Source organism: Coffea arabica, chromosome 1e, assembly GCF_036785885.1.
Source record: "Coffea arabica cultivar ET-39 chromosome 1e, Coffea Arabica ET-39 HiFi, whole genome shotgun sequence".
Lineage (NCBI taxonomy): Eukaryota > Viridiplantae > Streptophyta > Magnoliopsida > Gentianales > Rubiaceae > Coffea > Coffea arabica.
Window position 1 is genome coordinate 39,851,296 of NC_092311.1, and position 12,786 is coordinate 39,864,081.

General features: G+C 38.4%; 1 non-coding gene across 1 annotated transcript; it reads left to right on the top strand.

Annotated features, from left to right (window-relative positions):
- Window positions 1-6,472: 6,472 nt before the first annotated feature.
- On the top strand, window positions 6,473-6,579 carry LOC140021905 (small nucleolar RNA R71). The gene has a single exon (XR_011825891.1). It is a non-coding gene; the product is annotated as a small nucleolar RNA R71 (small nucleolar RNA).
- The last annotated feature ends 6,207 nt before the right edge of the window (window positions 6,580-12,786 follow it).

Here is a 12,786-nt window from a genome sequence, read left to right on the forward strand (position 1 = left end):
TTTTTCGATTTTATTGGTTGAATGTACTGGTTATGCCAAGTAGAATATGTCGATTTTATTGGTTGAATGTACTGATACCATTATGGTATGGATGTTGCAATATTTTTCATTGTACTCAGATTTTTGGCTGTCTTTTGGTTGACTAATACTTTCATGGATATTGTACTCAGATTTTTTGGCTATGTTTTGGTTGACTTTGCCTATCTTTTGGGGTACTGATACCATTATGAATTTTTTGTCTCAGATTTTTTGGTTATGTTTTGGTTGATTATGGCTATCTTTTGGTTGACTGATGCCATTGTGGTATTGTACTCAGATTTGATGGCTATGTTTTGGTTAACTGTGGCATTTGTGACTGTATTGCTATGCTGGTGAACCTTTTGGCCATGTTATGGTAGGATACCATTGTGGTATGATTGTGATAATATGTCACGTTTTTGTATTTATGGATGGCAATATTACTAGCCACATCTTTGATGATTTATCATATCTAGTTGTGGTAATATGGATGGCAATATTACTGGCCATATCTTTGCTGAAAATGATTAAATCTGTCAAGTGTCCTGAATAATAATTGCTGGTTATATCTTTGCATCTGATGACTTAATCTAACAACTTCATTGCATTTAAATGGGTATTTCAGGGTCTTTTCAATGTCCTGAATAAAAGCAGGTTTTTTCAATGTCTTCAACAAAAGCAGCTTCATTCGCTCATTTATAATTGAAACATGAAAATCAACTCTAGATTGAAACCAAGATGTGATTTTTGCACTACAATTTGTCCCAACTCCAAATTCTATTACACTACTTTTACATTACAAATTTTACCCAAACTTCATCTCATATATATAACAACCAATGACAAAAGAGACACAAGTACAGTCAGCATCATCATCATCTTCGTCAGCCCCATCGTTGCTTCGACATTGTGAATCTTCGATTGTAATCCCATAATGATGTTATAGTTATTACTTTCCATTCCTTGCCCAGACATGATAAATCTTTTCGCTGTTGCAGGTCCAATTGGTGAAACCCCTTCAACGTATGGATTTTGCCAGAATGATTCATTAGTGCCTCCCTCTCTACTAATTGGATTGCACCATGCCCAAAATGAACAAGCACCAATTTCACATACATAATACAACATACCTTTTGATGATTTTTCAGATTCTACTACTTTAATCTTTGCTTTATTGTTGTAGAAGTATCGCCGGTTTTGGTACCTTAGGTTCCTCGATCCACCGCCAAAATTTTGGGAGCTTGAAATTTTTTGGTTCTCCCTTGAAATGATAGCTGATTTAGCCCTTCCAAAGCTCTTTTTCTCCCATCCAAAGCTGCGTTGCTCTTTACGTTTTTGGGTTTTCGTTTTGCATCTCTCTGTCAAATTTTCTCATTTGCAGAACAACAATTATGGTGGGTTTCATTTGTAAGAGACATGAAGGGCAAAATTGGAATGAAACCAGTTTCTTCTAGCCACAAGTTACCATTAAGTCGCATCAATATCACTCGCTAGCTTCCCAACCGGTCAGCAGGTAAAATCCAAAGAAGTCCAAAGCACAGGGGGGGTTAAGTGGGTGTTTCTAAACAATGAGGAGGTTTCGTGTCAATTTCCTTAACCACAGGGGGGTTTTATGTATTTTACCCTAATAAAATTCATGTTCGGGTTGCCTCCCAAAAGAGCGTCTTTTTTTAATGTTTTTGGCTAGACATAGCTCAAGATTTGTTTAAACTAAGCGAATCGGGTCTTCTCAGTTGCACCATCTCCACCCGTTCAACCAGAAACCCTTCATGATACGGCTTGAGACAGTGACCATTCACTACAAATTTCTTCTCCGTTTTCAAACTCTGGATCTCGACTGCACCATAATGAAAGACATTAGTCATAACAAAATGACCAATCCAACAAGAACGTAATTTACCTGGAAATAGCTTCAATTTTGAGTGGTACAGTAGAACTTTTTGCCCGCAGACAAATGTCTTCCTAGAAATTTGTTGGTCATGAAATATCTTATTATTCTCCTTATAAATCACTGCGTTCTCGTATGTTTCATTTTGAATCTCCTCCAATTCTTGTAATTGCAACTTTCTTTGAATTCCGCCCTCCTCGATATTCATATTGGTTTCTCATTGTTTGACCGCCTAAAACGCTCTATGTTCGAACTCGACCGGGAGGTGACATGGTTTCTCAAATACCAACCAGAAATGGGGACATTTCAATGGGTGTCTTGTACGCCGTCCTATATGCCCATAGTGCATCCTCCAGTCTCATACTCCAATCCTTCCTATCTGGGTCGAACCATCTTCTCTAAGATCGAATTGATCTCTCGGTTCGACGCTTCCGCCCGACCGTTTTTTTGAGGATGGTAGGGTGTGGATACCTTATGTAAGACGCCGTATTCCTCCTAAAAAGTGCAGCAATCGTCTTGTTGCAGAAATGGCTACCTCGATCACTTACAATCGCTTGTGGCATCCCAAAGCGGACAAAAATATTAGACCTTATGAATTCTGCAACCACTTTGGAATCATTAGTACGGGTGGCCTTTGCTTCCACTCATTTTGAGACATAATCCACAGTAAGCAATATATACAAAAAATCATAAGATGAAGGAAAAGAACCCATAAAGTCAATACCCCAAACGTCAAAAATTTCAACAAAAATCATTGGGGTTTAGGTCATTTGATCCCTACGAAAAATATTACCTACTCGTTGACACTTGTCACAGGAGTTACAAAATGAGTAGGCATCTTTGAAGAGGGTCAGCCAATAGAACCCGCTCTCTAGCACCTTACGAGCCGTTTTCTTTGGTTCAAAGTGACCTCCACACTTAAAAAAGTGACAATAAGTTAAAATAAATTGGAATTCAATTTCACTTACACATCTACGGATGACTTGGTTGGCACCCTACTTCCAGAGGTAAGGATCATCCCAGATGTAAGATTTTGCATCACTCTTCAACTTGTCACTCTTCGCCTTAGGCCATCCTACAGGAAACTTGTCAGTGACTAGAAAATTAATAATATCCGCATACCAAGGCAAGGATAAATTAACAGAAAATAAATGCTCATCGGGGAAAGTTTCTCTCAACGGGAGGTCGTTTTCGACGACTTGTACTCGACTCAAGTGATCTGCTACTAGATTTTCGCCCTTTCTTGTCTCTGATCTCCAGATCAAACTCTTGTAGCAATAGTATCCACCTTATCAGTCGTGGTTTTGCCTCTTTCTTGGTCAACAGATACCGCAATGCTGCATGATCAGAAAAAATAATAACTTTAGCACCTAGTAAATAAGACCTGAATTTCTCTAAAGCAAAAATTACAGCCAAAAGCTCCTCTTCAGTGGTGGAATAGTTTAATTGAGATCCGTTCAAGACTCGAGATGCATAGTATATAGCATAAGTTGCCTTTCCTACTCGTTGACCCAGCACCACGCCCACGGTATAATCGCTGGCGTCGCACATGATCTCGGACGGTAGGTTCCAATCAGGAGGTTGTATAATAGGTAGCGAGGTCAATAGCTCTTTCAACCTATCAAACGCCCTCTTACATGCTTCATCGAAATCGAAGGGCACCTCTTTTTGCAAAAGTTGGAATAGGGGTGCTCCAATTATTGAGAAGTCTTTAATGAACCTTCGATAGAAACCTGCATGACCCAAGAAAGAACGCACTTTTCGCATGCTCGCAGGGTAAGGTAAAGTAGATAAAACATCTATTTTTGCCTTATCAAGCTCAATACCCTTAAACGACACTACATGCCCCAGAACTATTCCGTGTTCGACCATAAAGTGACATTTTTTCCAATTAAGCACGAAATTAGTTTCTATACACCTTACCAAAATTAAATTTCAGGTTATCTAGACAGTTGTCAAAACTCTCACCATACACACATCCATGAAAACTTCGATAATCTTCTCAACATACTAGAAAAAAATACTTATCATGTATCTTTGGAAGGTAGCAGGTGCATTGCACAACCCAAATGGCATCCTTCGGTATGTAAAAGTTCCAAACGGGCACGTAAAAGTCGTCTTCTCCTGGTTCTCGGGTGTGATAGCAATTTGAAAATAACCTGAGAATCCATCCAAAAAATAATAGTAAACTCGACCTGCTAATCGCTCTACCATCTGATCAATGAAAGGAAGGGAAAAATGATCCTTTTTCGTGACGGCGTTCAACTTCCTATAGTCTATACACTGCCGCCACCCGGTGGGCTTTCGAACTGGTACGAGTTCACCCTATTGGTTTGATTCAACCGTCACCCCTGCTTTCTTCGGGACCGCCTGTACTGGACTCACCCAGGGGCTATCTGATATTGCAAAGATTATCCCCACATCCAGCAGTTTCAGGATCTCTTTCTTCACTACCTCCATCATTAGGGGATTCAGTCTCCTTTGAGCCTACCGAATAGGTTTAACACCCTCCTCGAGTCGAATTCGATGCACACACACTGTGGGGCTAATTCCCTTGATATCGGCGATGGTCCATCCTATCGCCTGCTTATGTTTCCTGAGAACTCGAAATAGTTTGTCCTCCTGAACCTTTGATAAACTCGCGAAGATGATCACTGGGAGTGTCTCCTCTTCACCCAAGTATGCGTACTTTAGGTGTTTCGGCAGGGGTTTCAATTCCAAAACAGGCGCCTGCACCACAGATGGAAGTAACCTCTGGTGAGGTTCGGGTGTAAAAATAGGTGCGAGATCATACCTTGTTTTTGTGGTTGGCAACATCTGTAACGCTCCAATCACACATTTGAGCTTTTCACTCAACTCTACCCCAGGGATCATCTCTGATTCGAAATGCCTGGTCAAGGCGACTTCTAACTCATGCCTGCCTTCAATTTTAAAAACTTCTTGTACAGCAGGGTCAATAACATTTATAGAGAAAATAGAGCCAGCATATGATTTTGAAGGATATTTCATGGTTTCAAAAATGTTAAAATGAACAATCTCACCATCAAATTTCATAGATAGGGTGCTCTTATTAACATCAATTTTGGTTCGAGCTGTGCTTAAGAAGGGTCTACCTAACAGTAAAGGTGATGGGTCGTGGGAGTGTTCATCCTCCATGTCTAGCACATAAAAATCGGTGGGAAAAATCAATTCATTAATTTTTACTAAAACATCTTCAGCAAACCCGTTAGGGTATGCATTGGTTCGGTTAGCTAAGTGAATTATTATTCACGTTTCGTTCAAAGAACCTAAGTTCAAAGAAGCATATATGGACTTGGGCATGACATTAATCGAAGCTCCTAGGTCTAACATGGCCTTCCCAATTAAGGTATTACCTATCCTACAGGGAATGGTGAATATACCTGGATCCCAGCATTTCGGTGGAAGTTTCCTTTGTAAGATTGCTGACACGTTCTCCCCCACTATAACTCGTTCATCTCCTTTCAACCGCTTTCGGTTGACACACAAGTCCTCAAAAATTTTGCGTATCTAGGCACTTGTTTAATCGCGTCCAGTAGGGGAATGTTAATCTCCATCTTGCGGAAGATTTCGAGGACCTCTTTCTCCTTGTCCTATTTCTTTGGTTTCTCTAGCTTGCTAGGAAAGAGAGGTAGATTAGTTTTAGCTTTAGTGATTAGGTGCGGGAGTACCTTTTGATCTTTGTTGTCTCTGCCCTCCTCTTCCAACTCTTTCTCAATTCGTTCATCGTCCTTGTTCTTAGGAATCACCGGTTCTCGTCCTCGAATTTTTTTGCCACTCCTCAAGGTCATTGTACTAACATTCTTCGGATTCAACTCTGGTTGAGATGACAACTTCTCTTGAACTTGGGACTCCAAACGGTTGTTCGTGATGGCCATTTGATTCATTTGATTTTGCATGGATTGCATCTGTCCCAGTTGATTTCTCATATTTTGTAGATCCGAATCTGTCTTCTGTTGATTTGCAATCAATTGCTTCATCATCTATTCCAAGAACGGACTTGAGTTCGAAGGGGGTGGTGGTAGGCGAGGCTGATACTGCTGTTGATACCCTTGCTATTTGTTTGGTGCAAAATTGGACTGCCTATTTCCTCCATAACTAATGTTAAGGTGATCCCTCCAACCAGGATTGTAGGTACTTGAATATGGGTCGTACTGCTTTCTTGGCACGGGCGCGTGGCCAATCATGTTAACTTGTTCTGCATTTTCTTCTTGAACTAGCGGATACATCTCCGTAGAATGACCCAAGGCAACGCATACCCTACATACTTTGGCTTGTGAGGCACTTCTCACAGTTAGTTGTTGCACGAAGAACGTCAATTCAGAGATTTGTTGTTGGATGGAGGATGTTTCTATCTCATTCACCCTATGCGTTGGGACATCCTCCCTTGTACCAAACTGTTGCGAATTCTCAGCCATTCCTTCAATTAGCTCCCACGCCTCTCGAGAAGTCTTATTTACTAACGCCTCTCCACTTGCAGCATCGATTATACTTCTGTCCCTGAAGAGTAGCCCCTCATAGAAATATTGGATGAGCAGTTGCTCATTTATCTGATGCTGAGGGTATTGGATGCACAGCTTCTTAAATCTCTCCCAGTACTCATAGAGAGACTCGCCTAGATGTTATTTGATACCGCATATCTCCTTCCTTAGGCTTGCAGCTCGAGACGCCTGAAAGTACTTGTCCAAGAATTTTTTCTTCAGCTGGTCCCACGTGGTGATACTACCAGGTGTTAGGTAGTACAACCAATCTTTTACAGAGTTCTTCAAAGAGAAGGGAAAGGCCCTCATTTTTATCTGCTCTTCTGTGATTCTCGGGGTTTCATACTGTTGCAAACGACGTCGAACTCTTACAAGTGCTTGTAGGGCTCCTCATCTGGTAGACCATGGAAAGATGGCAAGAGATGAATTAGATCAGATTTTAGTTCAAAGGGAGTGTTATCATTCAAATTTGGAAAAGTAATGCATAAAGGTTGCTAATTTAAATTATGAGCAGCCAACTCCCTTAGTGTCTATGCATTTGCCATGATGACTTGCTCTTGGTCCGAGTCACTCGAAGTGTCACCAAACAAATCTGCTGGTCCAACTTCTGGCTCAGGTCTCTGAGATGCAGCACTTGAGTGCTCTTCTCTGAGTTGTCTGGTCTCTTTTCTTGTTCTACGCGTAGTCTTTTCTACCTCGGGGTCGAAAATTAATTCACCTGTACGAGAAAAACGAGGCATACATTGAAAAGCACCAGAAAATTAGAACAAAAGTGAACTCAAAAAGAAACAAATAACTGACACCAGTCCTCGGCAATGGCGCCAAAAATTGACAAATGTCGAACCTGTGCAATAATAAAAATAGAACCTAACTACCACCAAAAGCAGTCAATAATTAATCCTAGGTACTGGAGCAGGGACTCTAGGTGTGCAATGGGTTACTTGATTCACCATGTTTCCGAAAAGTTTGCTTAATCCGATATACCAGAATTAATTAGTTGACAACATTTTCTAAATAATAGACAGTGGCAAGTAGGGTCGTCTCCTCAGGAACTGGGGATATTTGTCTCTTTGAGATTCTAATTGGTAACGGGGGATTTTATCGGAATGATACTAAAAATAATTAAGCAATTCAACTAAAAAAAATAATTAACTAACACAAATATAGACAGGAATTAAATCAAGAATAGAATAGATAAATTCTAACAAAGGATACAACTACTCAGACACAGTCCACTCATCCGATCATTAATGCAAGGTAGGTTCACTTAATTTATTAATAGGTTAGTTATAGTCGCCGATGAGTTCTGACGACCAATTTTTTCTTAATTTATTGGTAACCAAGGTACGACCATTGATTACCCCTAACCAGAAAATACTTCTAGGTACGACCGTAGGAATTAATTTTTCAATTGCATAAAGGATTGGAAAAACCTAACCCCAATCAATAACATGCTACGAGAGTTATTTAAATCAGATTGCACGTTTCCCTATTGTATAAAAACGCTAGTTGCCACTAGTATTAATCAATTTAAACAATTACGGATTTAATTGACTAATTTGGTAGGAGATTAATAAATCGTACTAAACATCGAGCCCTTGACATTCAATTAACTAAATAATCCCATAGAAATTCAAACAGACAACGTGCAAATATTAATAAATTAAGGAACGCATGATAATTAATTCGATCTCACAAGTATTCGGGACTGCGTCGTCGCGTTGATCTTTGGCTAGACTGACAGGTGTTGAGCCTGTGTAATAATAAATACCTACTCGAGAAAAATATAAATTTTCTGTGTATAGTAGTGAGCAAGGTCGAATCCACAGGGATTGGAAAAAATTCGATTCTTTTCAAGTTCGGGACACGGGGAATTTTTTATCAGAATAAAACTAAAAATAATTAAACAATTTAACCAAAAAATAAATAATTAATTAATACGAATATAAATAGCAATTAAATAAATAATAAATAAATTCTAACCAAGGATACAACTACGCAGACACAGTCCATTCATCCGATCATTGATGCAAAGAAGGTTCACTTAATTTTATTAACAGGTTAGTTATAGTCACCGATAAACTTTGACGACCAGCTTTTCCTTAATTTATTGATAACCAAGGTACGACCTTTGATTATCTCTAACCAGGAAATACTTCTAGGTACGACCGTAGGAATTAATTTCCTAATTGCATTAAAAACTAGAAAAGTCTAACCCAAATTAATAACATGCTACGAGGGTTATTTAAATCAGATTGCACGTTCCCCTAATGTGTGAAAACACTAGTTGCCACAGATATTAACCAATTAAACAATTACGGATTTAATTGATTAATTTGACAGGAGATTAATAAGTCAAATTGCACATCAGGCCCTTGATATCCAATTAACAAAATAATCCCATGAAAATTCAAATAGAAAACATGCAAATATTAGCAAATTAAGGAACACGTAAAAATTAATTAGATCTCACAGATATGTGGGACTGCGTCTTCGCGTTGATCCTTGACTAGATGAGAAGATTAGCCACGCCTCATAAGAAACTTTCCACACAATTTAATTGATTTCAAAGACATAAATACTCGCTAATAAGTTAGAATGAAACTTTGAGTCTTCGTAGATTTTTTGAAGAAAAATTGCATACCACACAACAAAAGAAGGAATAAGTTCCTCCTCTACACAAAAGACTACCTATTCTACTTTGTAGTCTCCTCGGAGAGAAAATCTTCCTTCATGCCAGAAGCTCTCTAAAAATAAAAACAAAACCAAATGGAAAACTTCACCCCCTCGTCCACACAAGAAACCATTCTTTTTTTCTATCTAATCAATCCCACCGAAAACAAAAGCAAAAGCCAATTTTTGTTTGTCGGGTTTCCTTTGACCAAATGCACACGATCACAAGAAAGCAATTATCCTACTACTGTAAGAAAGCAAACAAAAGGCACACTATCTTTAGACAATACTAATTCTTCGCGGTCCCCACCAAATTGAGATGTTGGCTAGCCAAATGCAATTCAATTCTTCTTCATCAGCAAAAGGGATGGACGTTGGTTTACACCATGCATGTGGGCCAATTGTGTAGAGCTTCACAATAATCTTCTCAAGAAGGTTTCTGCGCCAATTTCTGAAATTGGGTTTAAATACCAAATATAAATATATGTCACAATTAAAGCAATATTTGGCAAGATCAAAGAGGAAAATTAACAATAAAATTACTAACAATTGACACCCTATCATAGACGAAAAGCTTAGCCACGCCGCATAAATAAATCCCACGCAAAGTGATTGAATTCATGAACGTCAAACCATCTTTAACTAATTAATCAAGAGGTAAAAGATGATTCTCCCGTTGGGAAATTTTGTCGAACAGTAGGCGTGCGCATGACAAGGAAAAATAAAGAAAAACTAAACTATTGCTCCAAGCTATCCTACGACTAAAAACAACCTCTAACCCTCTAGTGGTTTTGCCAAATTTAGAGAAAAAGGTGCAAAAGCGGGGCCCTCCGAATTTTCTCTTGTTTCCTATTGCTAGTAGGACTTCCCGTACCAGCCATCTCTTCATCAGTCCAAAAGGAAAAGGAAATCAGCTTTGGTCCCCTCTTGTGGGCCACGTTGATGGAGCTTTGTAGAAGACTTCCACGTGTGAAGTAATTTGCTTCAGAAAGCCCCCCCCTTTTTTAGCACCTTTCAGTCCCATTTCCTGTAGATAGGTCCAAATACCAAATATAAGTATATGTTAACAATTAAACGATATTTGGCAAGGACAATGGGGGAAATTAATAATAAAAATTACTAACAATTAACACCCTATCAAATCCCCCCACACCTGAACCATGCTTGCCCTCAAGCATGAGAACAGCAATTGAACACCAAAATTTGACAATGGCTATTGCTCCAACTACCGTATTGTCAAGATACCAAGAAAAACATATATTAAGCATCAATGGTCAAGATCCAAGAAACAATACCTCAGTTAGCTTCCAAACCACCAACTCCTCCAATTTAAAGCAAACTAATATAAGAAAAAGGAATGGTTGCTCAACATTCATCAGCAAATGGTCCAACTATTAACCAAAATCTCAACATTAAATTCACAAATCGGCAAGCTGACTCTTTCACATTCTAACACAATCTTTACTTTTTTTTTTATCACGTTTTCTATTTTTCTCTTTCTTTTTTTTTTTAGAATAACAAAAGACTTAGTTTCTAGCCATTAGAGCCTTTTGACGCGAACTCCAACATTTACCAGATGGAGGAGCCTGGTCACTCAGCTCCAATCGCTACGCGACCATGCACTCATAATAACTACTATCTTTTGACGCGAGAATCGACAGTTTAGGTGAAGATCCCTGGTTACTCAGTAGTAACAACTAGCGGAGTACAGTCAACTTTTATTTACAACCATATAACACAATAACTAAAACAACACAAAAGTAACAGCAGCCAGCCTCAAATTTCCAAACATGGAGAACTAAAATTAATAACTGGACCAATTCACATGAAAAATGCCAACAATCATTCCCTATGCCTAGAAAAGTTAACCAAAAATTAGAAAAGTCAAGCCATTACTGATATTCACCAAAGAGATGTTCCTGAACTCAACCACATTAACTTGATACCCTTTTATTACTAAAACTTGGCAATAGCAACATTAATCTGTCAAGCAATGCTACCACACTCGATTGTCGAGATTGTGTCATTCATTTTCCGTCAAATTAGATGATTTCCGTCCATTTTCCAAAGAAATCCAAAGGACAATGAAATTATGTAGGTGTTTTTAAATAATGAGGAGATTTCGTGGGTAGTAAGCAAATCACAAGAGGTCAGTGTATTTTATCTTTTTTTTTTAATTTTACAAACCAAAAGAATTCTATTCTAGTATTAGCTGTAATCAACCCAAAAGAAGAAAGACAGATGTTCTATACCAAAATGGTCCTATCCTAAATCACAACAGTACGCAAAACCAAGTTGAGTTTGACATTCAACCCCCCGACACTTTGGCACTTCAAGATGCGACTACGCTGCTACCGCTCCTTAGTACAGTAAAACTCCGAGTCACCACACACACTCACACGCTAGCCACACTGACTGTGCCCCTTCTCGCCCCATTCTCGCTCTCACCTAGGGTGCGATTTAATTGAATAGCTTGACTCGAGCTCATGAATAGCTTGATAAATTATTCCATTTGAGATTGACAGGTCGCGGTTGAACTAATCAATTGAGTTTTTTGAAGCAAGTTCGGGTATGTATATTATATATTGAAAAACTTGTGGTGTTTTATGAAATACTTGATATAATATTTAATTAATATATTATAAATATTTAAATTACTCTTTTAGGTTGGTTATTTATAATATTTTTGATCCTAATCATTTGTTGAACTCAAGTAATCAAACTTCACCATAACGAACGCAATTCCTCCACCTAGCACTTTTTCCTGCCTTAGATCTTTGTTCATTGATCGTTGTGGCAAGCTCAAGAAGTTGTTCACACCAAGGTTGCTACAATCCGTGCAAAGTCTTGAAGTACTTAAGGTCTGGTGTTGTAACGAATTGGAGGAGATAGTATCAAACGATGAAGAAGGCTACTTTAGTTTTACTTCAAGCAACAAAGATTCATGCTAAAGGACCACTATCAGTTGCCTCCCAAATCTCAAGAAATTGGCTGTGCTAGGAAATCCTAAACTAAGGAATATTTGCAAGGGGCTCCTGATTTGTAACTCTATTGAGAGAATTGAGGTAATAAGCTGCCGAAATCTGGAAAGCTTACCTCCCTTCCTACCCTCCATCAATGGACAACCTTCTGCACCACCAGCACTTAAAGTGATCCAAATATCTCTACTTGGTTGGGAGTCATTGAAATGGGACAATCCTTACATGAAGAAGATCCTTCAACCTTTTGTTCGTTATGGTGAATTTTGAGAATAATGTCAAGCTTGACAAATTAGAATTGTACAAAGATTCTTAAGAATATGCCAAGGTCGGAACTCGTATTTATCCAATGTAATTTTTGCCATTAGCGTAGAGTTTGTCATTTAATAAAATTATGATGTGTTTTATTTTTAAAAAAAAAGGAAAAAAATTCGTTTACTCGTGATTTTAATCATTTAAGCTTTTCATTGTTATTCTCCATAAGAAAGTGAAAACCATGGAATTTGGGCATATCCATGCCAACAATATATATATTCCACTTACTTTGGGACCATTTCTGCAAGAGTTCCAGAGAACACATTTGAAGATTTACATTACTAAGTCCAAAAGTATAATTAAGGTCAAACATAATTAGTCAGAAGTTTTATTCAAGTCCGGAGAAAGAAATTCCAAACTCACTTCTTTGGAAACATGGTAGTTTGATACTTGATGATGAAGTTGGCAAGTTAAG